The sequence below is a fragment of the Triticum dicoccoides genome, chromosome 4B, assembly GCF_002162155.2.
Source record: "Triticum dicoccoides isolate Atlit2015 ecotype Zavitan chromosome 4B, WEW_v2.0, whole genome shotgun sequence".
Lineage (NCBI taxonomy): Eukaryota > Viridiplantae > Streptophyta > Magnoliopsida > Poales > Poaceae > Triticum > Triticum dicoccoides.
The window spans coordinates 169682740-169692115 of NC_041387.1; the positions used below are offsets into that span (position 1 = coordinate 169682740).

Here is a 9376-nt window from a genome sequence, read left to right on the forward strand (position 1 = left end):
TGTGTTGTCGTAGAAGTGTTCCATGACATTACCAAAATTATCATCACGGAAGTGTCCACTTCCATGACGATAAATCGCGCGTCACAGAAGTGCTTTCGTCAAGGGTGACCAACACGTGGCATCCACCATAACGGAACGCCGTTAAGCTATCGGGTCGGGTTTTGGATCCGATAACCCGTTAACAGCCCCGACCAATGGGGATTTCCCACGTGTAAAATCATCATTGGCTGGAGGAAACACGTGTCGGCTCACCGTTGGGACAGATGCCATCCACTCATTGGACAGAAGGCGCCTATGATACGTCGACACGTGGCACGGCCCAACAGAGGCCCATTCCTGTGAAAAGGCCGGCCCGTTTGACTTGGTCAAAAGGTGGCGGGTCGGCCCTTGTAAAGCCTGTTAACGGCTTGTTCGCATATAGCTCATTTACAGCCCGCTAACCCAAGGCTCATTACGCCCTATCCGAATTAGGCCCAATAGCGTCATCTGGGCCACCCAACATGATTCCAGCCCGTTTTCACTTCTGGCCCATGTATGGCCCATGACGTCTTTCGGTCCATATGAGGCCCTACGTAACTCTTGGCCTATTAACAGCCCGTGGTGAAACTGGCCCGTAATGAACAGTGTATTACTTTACACCCATTAACGGCCCGTGGTGAAACTGGCCCGTAATGAACAGTGTATCACTTTATACCCATTAAGGGCCCGTTATTCCATTGGGCCGTTTCCAGCCCATGTTATCTTTCGGCCTTCTCAGAGCCCATTTATTCTTGGGCTCATTTCCAGCATTTGTTTACTTACGGCCCGTTACTGTCATTTTTGGCTTATGGGCCAAATTCAGCCCGTGGTTACAGTCGGCCCGTTTGTGGTCCGTTAACACGTTGGGCCGTTTTCATAGCGTCATGAAATACGACCTATTAACGATGGCCCGTTATGGTCGGCCCATGAATGGACGATTCCAACTCTACCCCTTTTACGGCCATTATGCGGCCTATTATTGGCCCATGTTTGGCCAATCGATCATACTGCTTTTATAAGGCCCATTGATGATACGACCCGTAGCAGGCCCATTGTTTCTGTGGCCCGTAGAAGGCCCACTATTTATACGGCCCGTAGAAGGCCCACTATTTATACGGCCCATAGAAGGCCCACTGTTTCTACGGCCCGTAGGTCCAGTGTCACTACAGTAAATATTAGCCCATGGTTATTGTGGCCTGGTTTTAAAAAATAGGTTATTGCAGCCACTAGCAAACCGCAGAAAAAGAACTGCACTGACTACAAGCAAACAAATAAACAAGACAACAAGGAAATAAATAAGCAAGCAACTTACACTAGGCTATCATGGCTATTACACATATTACATCCATTGGGCATCAAAGTTCACCACCAGTGCAAATATAGGGAACACAGCAGCATATAAACGCCGCAGCAAAACAAGTCCAGAACTGAAACCACTTCAGAAGAGCTCAAGAAACAATATCCTGGGTACCCATAATGCTGGCAAGATGCTTAGCAAGCTTATTAACATTCTCTTGTTTGGCGCTTAAGTCCTCCAGCGCTTGCTGTTGCACCAGAAAGTATGCATCTGAATTCTGCAGGGACTTCCTCAGTCCTTCGGCTTCCTGTCGCATAACATCTGATCGATGTCTTTCAACTTGAAGTTGAGACTCAAGAAGCCGAACTGATTCAGGCAACGAGTACGAAGAGCTGGTGCCAGCAGTGGTAGCCAGTAACTCGAACACTACATCAAGACAGGACTTTGGGGTTGTCTCAGTGTCCTCAATATAGTTTTTATCAGCTTTCTTGGAGACCAACAGGGATGTCTCACTATCTTGAACCTTATCTGCAGTACTTCCTTTACCATTGCATAACAGGGTACTCTTCTCCAATATTTTATCCGCATTCTAAAAGAGAAACAAACAAACACATCTCAGGTTTACAATGTAGTATATGAAACTCATTTTGGTAAACCAGTTCAGTAGTAAGGCGGACAGGATAACAGCATGAAACAAACATATATTTATGTAGTATGGTCACTGTGTGGTCTATATCATTCTAGTTTATGTTGCCAAATCAAGATAGATACAGTTCGAATGATATCTATTTAAGACAAAGCAGCATAGACAGAATATAAGTGTGAGAAACTACACAACAATAACAACACTTGTAATGTGCATGGCATGAGAACATAACTGTTTATTCAATTGAAACTGAAATCAACATAGAGCAAGTTACAACAGCAAACAGCCAAACACGTTAAAGAAACAGGTTTAAAACATACATGTTGCGCCATTGGAGTTTCAATTGCATCCTTCAAATTTGAAATTGGTTGGTATCAATAAATACAGTGATGCAAGAGCAAAGTAGTATGAACCATAGCTACGGAACCTGACCTGAGAACAATTCTTCTTCTGCTTTAAGCGTTGACTTTGGGTTCGGAGTGGTGGTCCTCGTGATTTGGGCACTGTAGTTACCTTACTAACTGCTCGTGTTTGGGTGCTCTGTGGTGGAGACGGTGCTGTGTCAACGGGAACTGGGTGTCTATCTGCTGGGGTTGGGCTTAGAAGGGGTGTAGCTGGTTCTCTGTCCAACTGGGTAGGGGTACAATCTGCATGAGTGTGGGTTATGTGTGGTGGGGCTGATTCTTGGGCAAGTACAATCGTGGTTCTATCTGCATCAACAGGTAGCACGATCTTTTCTGAAGACCATGTTATTACTCCCTTAGATACTGCCATCATCCTCTCCAATTCAAATGGATGATAAACAAGAAAAGTAATTGAATGTACAGACATTGTAAGATAGATAGGTGCAATGGATAGTAGGGAAGAAAACAGGGCATGAAATAATTCACATTTATGTTGTCTAAGCAAACAGAATAGCAGGACATAATTTCACATATGTGATGGCTAATTAAACAGGATAGCATGACACAATTTCACATGTATGATGGCTAACTAAACAGGATAGAATGACATACTTCAAAATATGATGACTATGTAAACAGGATGACATGATATAACTATACGATGTGTCTATTAAAGTGGTTGGCATGCCATAAATCACAAACATGCCGTCGATGGAAACATGATGCCATGATATAATTCACGGATAGAATGACATAATTTAAAATATGATGACTATGTAAACAGGATGATATGATATAACTATATTATGTCTTTAGAAAATGGGTTGGCATGCCATAATTCAGATACATGCTGTTTATGTAAACATCATGGCGTGACATAATTCAAATATATGATTTATATACTAAGGAAGTGAGCAGAGGGCAATTGCATATATGATGTGTCAACTAAGGAGATGGCATTCAATATTGTGTATATGATGTAAAAACTAAGCATTACAATATAACATATGCATTATATGAGTAATATAACCCTGCCAAGTTTGAGCATACACCTCGGGGGGATAATAGGACTGGTTGACTGGTCATCTGCCTTTGAATCCTCATCTGAAGAGCTATCTGTAACCAGCAAGATATCTGCTTCAGTAGGTAGCATTGTCTGCTCTGAAGACCTTGTTTTCACTCCAGATTTCTCCATCACCAATTCAAATGGCTGATGCGCAGGAAGAGCAGTTGAATATACAAACATTGTCGACAAAAGCAATGAGAAATACAAAAAAAAGGACGGCATGATATAATTAACATATATGGCGCTTGCCTAAACAGCATGGCATTGCATAATTCGCATACATAATGCCTTGCAACAAGATAACATTGCATAATTCACATATATAATGTCTTGCAACAAGATGGCATTGCATAATTCACATATATGGTAATTAGACACTAAACAGGTGGCATTCACACAAAGCATGTCTAAACTAAGCAAATGACATAGCAATGCAAGATACCATACGCACGATATGAGTAACATAACCCTGCCAAGTTAGGGCATGCACCTCAGGGGGGAAATATGACTGGTCATCTGTCTCTGAATCCTCCTCTGAGGAGCTATCGGTAACCAGCAAGACATGCGCTTCGTCAGATAGCATTGTCTGCTCTGAAGACCTTGTTTCCACTCTAGATTTTTCCATGACCGTGCCGAATGGCTGATGCACAGGAAGAGTAATTGAATGTACTAAAATTGTTGACAAATTTAACACGTAATAAAAAAAATGATGGCGTGATATAATTCACATATAAGATGACTGGCTAACCAGGGTGGCATTGCAAAATTCACATACACTACTAGAATCTGGCACTTTGCCATCTGCCATGGAAGATGGCAAAGGCATGGTCGGCGGATGGCAAAGGCTTTGCCATCTGCCAGCAGATGGCAAACAGTTTGTCTGAAACCCTGCCGGTAAAGGCTTCTTTGTCGTCTGCTGGTTGATGACAAAGAGCATATGCCTTTGCCATCAGCTGGCAGATGGCAAAGCCTCTTAACGGGGTTAGCCCCGTTAGAAGGCTAACGGCATACTTTGCCATCTGCCAGCGGATGGCGAAGGCTGCAGGCTCTTTGCCGTCTACCAGCAAATGGTAAAGGCTGCATGCTTTGCCGTCTGCCAGCAGATGGCAAAGGCTGCATGCTTTGCCGTCTGCCAGCAGATGGCAAAGAGCTTTGCCATCTGCTGACAGATGGCAAAGCGCCCAAATAAGCCAGCCCAAATTTTACATGTGGATGACACGTGGCCTCTTTGCCATCTGCCAGCTGATGGCAAAGCTCTTTGCCATCTGCCAGTAGATGGCAAAGTGACTATATTGCCCCATTTAATTTTGTTTTTTCTTATATCAATTCATTTTCACAGAAAATCAAACACAAATATATTTATACGACCAATATAGCGTATTCAACACATATTACCAATAGTCATGGACACATATATATCCAACACATGTTACCAATAGTAGCAAGTTTCATCCATACATATACATAGTTTCATCAATATTACACAGTTTTATCCATAGGTAGCAAGTTTCACAAGGTCAAAACAAAAACTAAATACAAGCACTCCATCAACCCAAGCTTACGTGATCTTAAGCAAATCTGTAAAATGGGAAAGAAGAAAGTTAGAAGAATTGGAAGAAAATACAAATTATGGACCTGAGACACGAGCAATGCAATTAAGTTATCTTAAGGCGAAAATCTTAAGAAAATTACACAAGGAAAGCACATGGCGCACCCCAACAAGCTGCACACCACGGGTACACTCATAACAAAGGGACACGTGTTGTCACCACATAACCAAATTCAGAAAACCTGATCAGGCATGCCGATTCAAAAACACTACCAAACGTAAGTTTCATAAAATTTATTGATCTACAACAATAGTCTACTCAACATTCTAAAATTAGAAATCACATGCAGTAATTTACAACCATATCATTAACAGAGGGACATGTATCATTTCTTCCAACATGTCTCCATGACACCACTGTCAATATATGTGTCAAAGAAGCTATATATTCAGAGTTTTTTTGTTCGAAACCAAAATACAAGTAAACCAAGCCAGTTTGGTCCACCTGACCCTCCTCAAGTGCACAGGAGCCTGCTTTGGTAGTTTTGATAGCGCCTGACCACAGAACAGTAGCGAGCTGGCAATGCTGGGCATGTTCTACATGAACAATTTGTATCGGAACGCCATCTGGCTCAGCTGATTGAACGCCTTCCGAGAGGCACAACGCCGCAGCTTGTGGCACTAGCTAGAACACCAATAGCAGCGACACGATGCTCCACGGACATGGAGGCGCCGCTAGCGGCGATGTACAGCTCTCGGCACTGAGCATGACCACGGCAGACAGAACCATGCCGATGCCCATACAATGGAGCGAGGGTCAGGCGTCTAATAAAGTGGTTCTTCGAAGGATTTAACCCAAACAGAGTTTTGTCAAAGTGGTTTCTTGATCCAAACAAAGAATTGCGTAACAAAAAAACAACTAAAACTAGTTTTCCTAAAATTTCTCCTAAAACTGGTTTTCTAACGACCCAACTTAAATTCTCCTAATCCAAACAACCACTGATGTCCCTACTCAGGTCTTCTTCCTTTCACATCATGCCTTTTCGGTGGCCATGAGCTGGTGAAAAATATAGCTCGGAAGCGGGGAGAAGCCTGGATACATTTTCTACTAATTTATTTCAAGTCATGTTGATCTCCCCCACAGATTTCTGATTTGGCTTTCTTGTTCCACCAGTCCCGTGGATGCCCTTTCTCCAAGTTCCAGGATTTGTATGTTCGTAGGCTCACTTCGGTTCAGACCGCCGGGCACAGGCGCTAGCCGGTGTTCAGCAAGCCAACCAAGCCGCTCAGGTGGTTCCTGACTTACTGTTGCGAATCGAATCAGTTGCCACATGCACACACATATACATTTGCTATGCCAACAACTGCTGGATCTGCAGGGATATAAGCAAAAATAGCACCCTACAGGATGCCATTATCTGAAGCAATTTGTAAAATAGTACCATGTCTGCTTAGCTGCAATCTACTGTATCATAACGTCATGGCGGTTCAGACGAAAATGTAAGTGAGAAAATCACCTTTTAGTCCATCATGGTGCCTCCGGGTTAACCTTTAATGTGGATTGTGCGGACTGAGCCGGGGAAGCATTCTTCCTTCGACGGACCTCACCTCCTGCTCTTCACTGGCTGCGGCCACTGACCTCTTGCACATAGCCAGACACGCAGTTCAAATCCTCCAGCACTCGTCGGCTTCGCCTTGTGCAGTGGCAACAGGACTAGGGGCACTGGATCTGGATGTTCCAGGCTGTTTTTTCAACTCCTTCTGATGGGGAGACCTGAGAAAAGACGCAGGAATCAATGGTGGCAGGAATCAATGGCGGCGGCGAACCTAAATCAACAAACAACTACCTGGCCAACCGCAAGTAAGGACTACAGGTTGTCAAATGCGGAAGGGGAAGAGCAGTACACAGGTTCAGAGCGAGATAGTGCATAGCAAACAGCAAAATCCTGGGCGCACTACACGACTACAACATTGTAAGGAGTGCCTAGCAAATCAGCATGAACCATTTCTGAAAAATTGTACAGCTAGTTGACGCAACAGATTCAGATGTCATACCTCTTAGTCCAACCAGGGGCATGAGGGTTGACCCTGTACGTTAACTGCGGATGCTGTCGGCGAAGCCCCTCGACGACACCGCTCGCTGCAGTTCGCCCTCTCAGTACCACCGCCGCCAATTTGCTACCCGCATCCAGATCCAACATTCGAGTCCGCCTGAACCGCAAGGTTAGCTTGGTCTGTCGTCAACAACGCCAAAGGTACCGGATCTGGATTTTCAAGACTGTCCTCGAACTCCTCCCTGAGAAGGACTCTAAAAACAAGAAATCATGGCTTACATGTTGCAAATGGAATGGAAGGAAAAATATGTCACCAAGAGCTTGGAAGCAATTGTACTAATTATGGTATGGCCCCTTACTCTAAGAAGCATAAGCAGCTTCTCTAGAACAATAGGAATGCTAGCTACAAAACGTTGATGAATTACTCATTGGCACGGTCTCTATTTTAACATCAGGTATCCTAGCCTTATTTCTAAAGAGTCATGTTTATCTTGCTTTTCAGATATTTATTTTCAGAACCCATGGCCAGTAAAAAAATGCGGTAAATTGGTCATGTTTATTTTGCTGTGAAGGAAATAGACACATGAGTACCAAAATGCACCAAATAGTATGCAGGCAGTGCATTTCTAATAATATTAATAATCTACGAATATGTAACATTTATCCTATGTTGTCTTTTGATAATTTCTTCTCCCTGAAATTTAGCTGCAGACTTATGACTTGGCACTATTAATTCAGTAGGAGAATGCGAACTTTGCGGAGATTGTTCAGTACATAAAAATATAAGTGAAGCCCAGAAGCAAGTGGTTGAAAGCAAGATGAGGGTGCTCTCTTACTATCCGTTGATAACACTACTCTTTAAGTCTGTTTAAACTGGCTTTTAGGAGAGCACGGAAGCACCATAAAGATTTCTTCCAAGGGATAAAGCACCAGGAAGGGTAAACTGTTGATTTCTGAAAATGGTGCAAGGTATGACATTATAACTAATTACTATGTGGAATTGCAAAGACAACTCACAATAGTTGCTGACGAAAACCATTCAGAATTTAAATTATTTGGTACTGTTAGGAATAAGTACACAACTTTTCTCTGCTGGATGCGCTAATCTGAGTTTAGTAAGGTATGGCATTTAATTTGTCTTTGAAAATTCTATTTGAATGAAATCCATGCACGCAAATAATAAGTACCCTATTATTCATCTACAAATTAAGTAATGGACGGGAAACAATTTTGTACACGACGAAAGGAAAAGCACCATGATTTCTCTTCATATTACACAATGGATGTGAAGCAAACTTTTACCGAAAATAATTTAGTGGATCATTAAGATACCTGCATGTTTCTCTCACTTGAACAACAGAAGAAATTTCACTATTGAGAAGGAAGTCGATCCTGCAAGGCATGAGATGTGTTATAAATAAAAAATACAAAATAAATGCCAAGGAGTGATCCCTTGGTAGTATTTTAATTTTGGGAAAAGCTTATCTGAACCTAAGCTGCATTTGATACTTGGTAGTGACAGCACTTCGCTCCAATATGTGATACAAATAGGCACACTTCTATCTTACGTGATTTACTCGACAAAATTGAAAGATCGCTAGTGTTGTTACATTCATTATTTATAAAATAGAAACCATAAAATCCTCTATACACCTAATGATTATGGTCAGTTCAGTTACGAAGATATTTGTAGCACCAGTAGGCAGCAGCAGTAGCTAGTAGTATCAGCAAGTAGCAGCAGCAACAACTAGTAACACAAGCAGTAGTAGCTAGCTAGTAGTAGCACGCTAGCAGCTAACAACAAGCAGCAGCTAATAGCACCAAGCCACCAGCAGTAGCAAGCCAACAGCAGCACGTAACAACATCATCTAGCAGCAGCAAGCCAGCAACGAAATCAAGCAGCAGGCCAGCAAGCAACAACACTAGCAGTCAACACTACACTACACAGTAGCAGAGGCAGAACTTGACCAGAGGAGGAGGGACCAATTTGGGAGGGACGGGGCTCACCTGCCTGAAGAGAAGAAGAGCACGGGGGTGTCAAATCCATGGTGGGATGAGGTCGGGGACCAGCGGCCGGCGGCGCGGGGAGGAACACGAGACGAAGAAGATCTGACCGGGGTGAGGAAGAGGGGGAGGAGAAGCTTCAGATCCGGTGCAGCGGGCGTGCGGCCGCCGGCGCCACGAGATCCATGGTCTGAACTCTGAGGTGAGGACTGGAGAGGAGAGGCGGGCTGCGGTGGCGGGGAGGGCCGCGGGGCACGCCGCGGTGGCCGGGAGGGCCGCGGTGGCCGGGAGGGCCGCGGGGAGGGGGCGGTGCCGCGGCCTAGAACGGTGGAGGGACG

At 43.9% G+C, this 9376-nt stretch overlaps 1 long non-coding RNA gene across 3 annotated transcripts; it reads right to left on the reverse strand.

Moving 5' to 3' along the window:
- Window positions 1–4950: 4950 nt before the first annotated feature.
- LOC119295593 lies at window positions 4951–9346 on the reverse strand. Of its 3 annotated transcripts, none has more exons than XR_005144117.1 (5): window positions 9042–9345; window positions 8367–8426; window positions 7036–7288; window positions 6498–6754; window positions 4951–5009 (listed from the first exon to the last, which is right to left on the reverse strand). It is a non-coding gene; the product is annotated as an uncharacterized LOC119295593 (long non-coding RNA). The 3 variants fall into 3 exon arrangements; XR_005144119.1 differs by lacking the exon at window positions 4951–5009 and adding an exon at window positions 5407–6381 and having other exon boundaries at window positions 9042–9346; XR_005144118.1 differs by lacking the exon at window positions 4951–5009 and having other exon boundaries at window positions 5407–6754.
- Window positions 9347–9376: the final 30 nt, after the last annotated feature.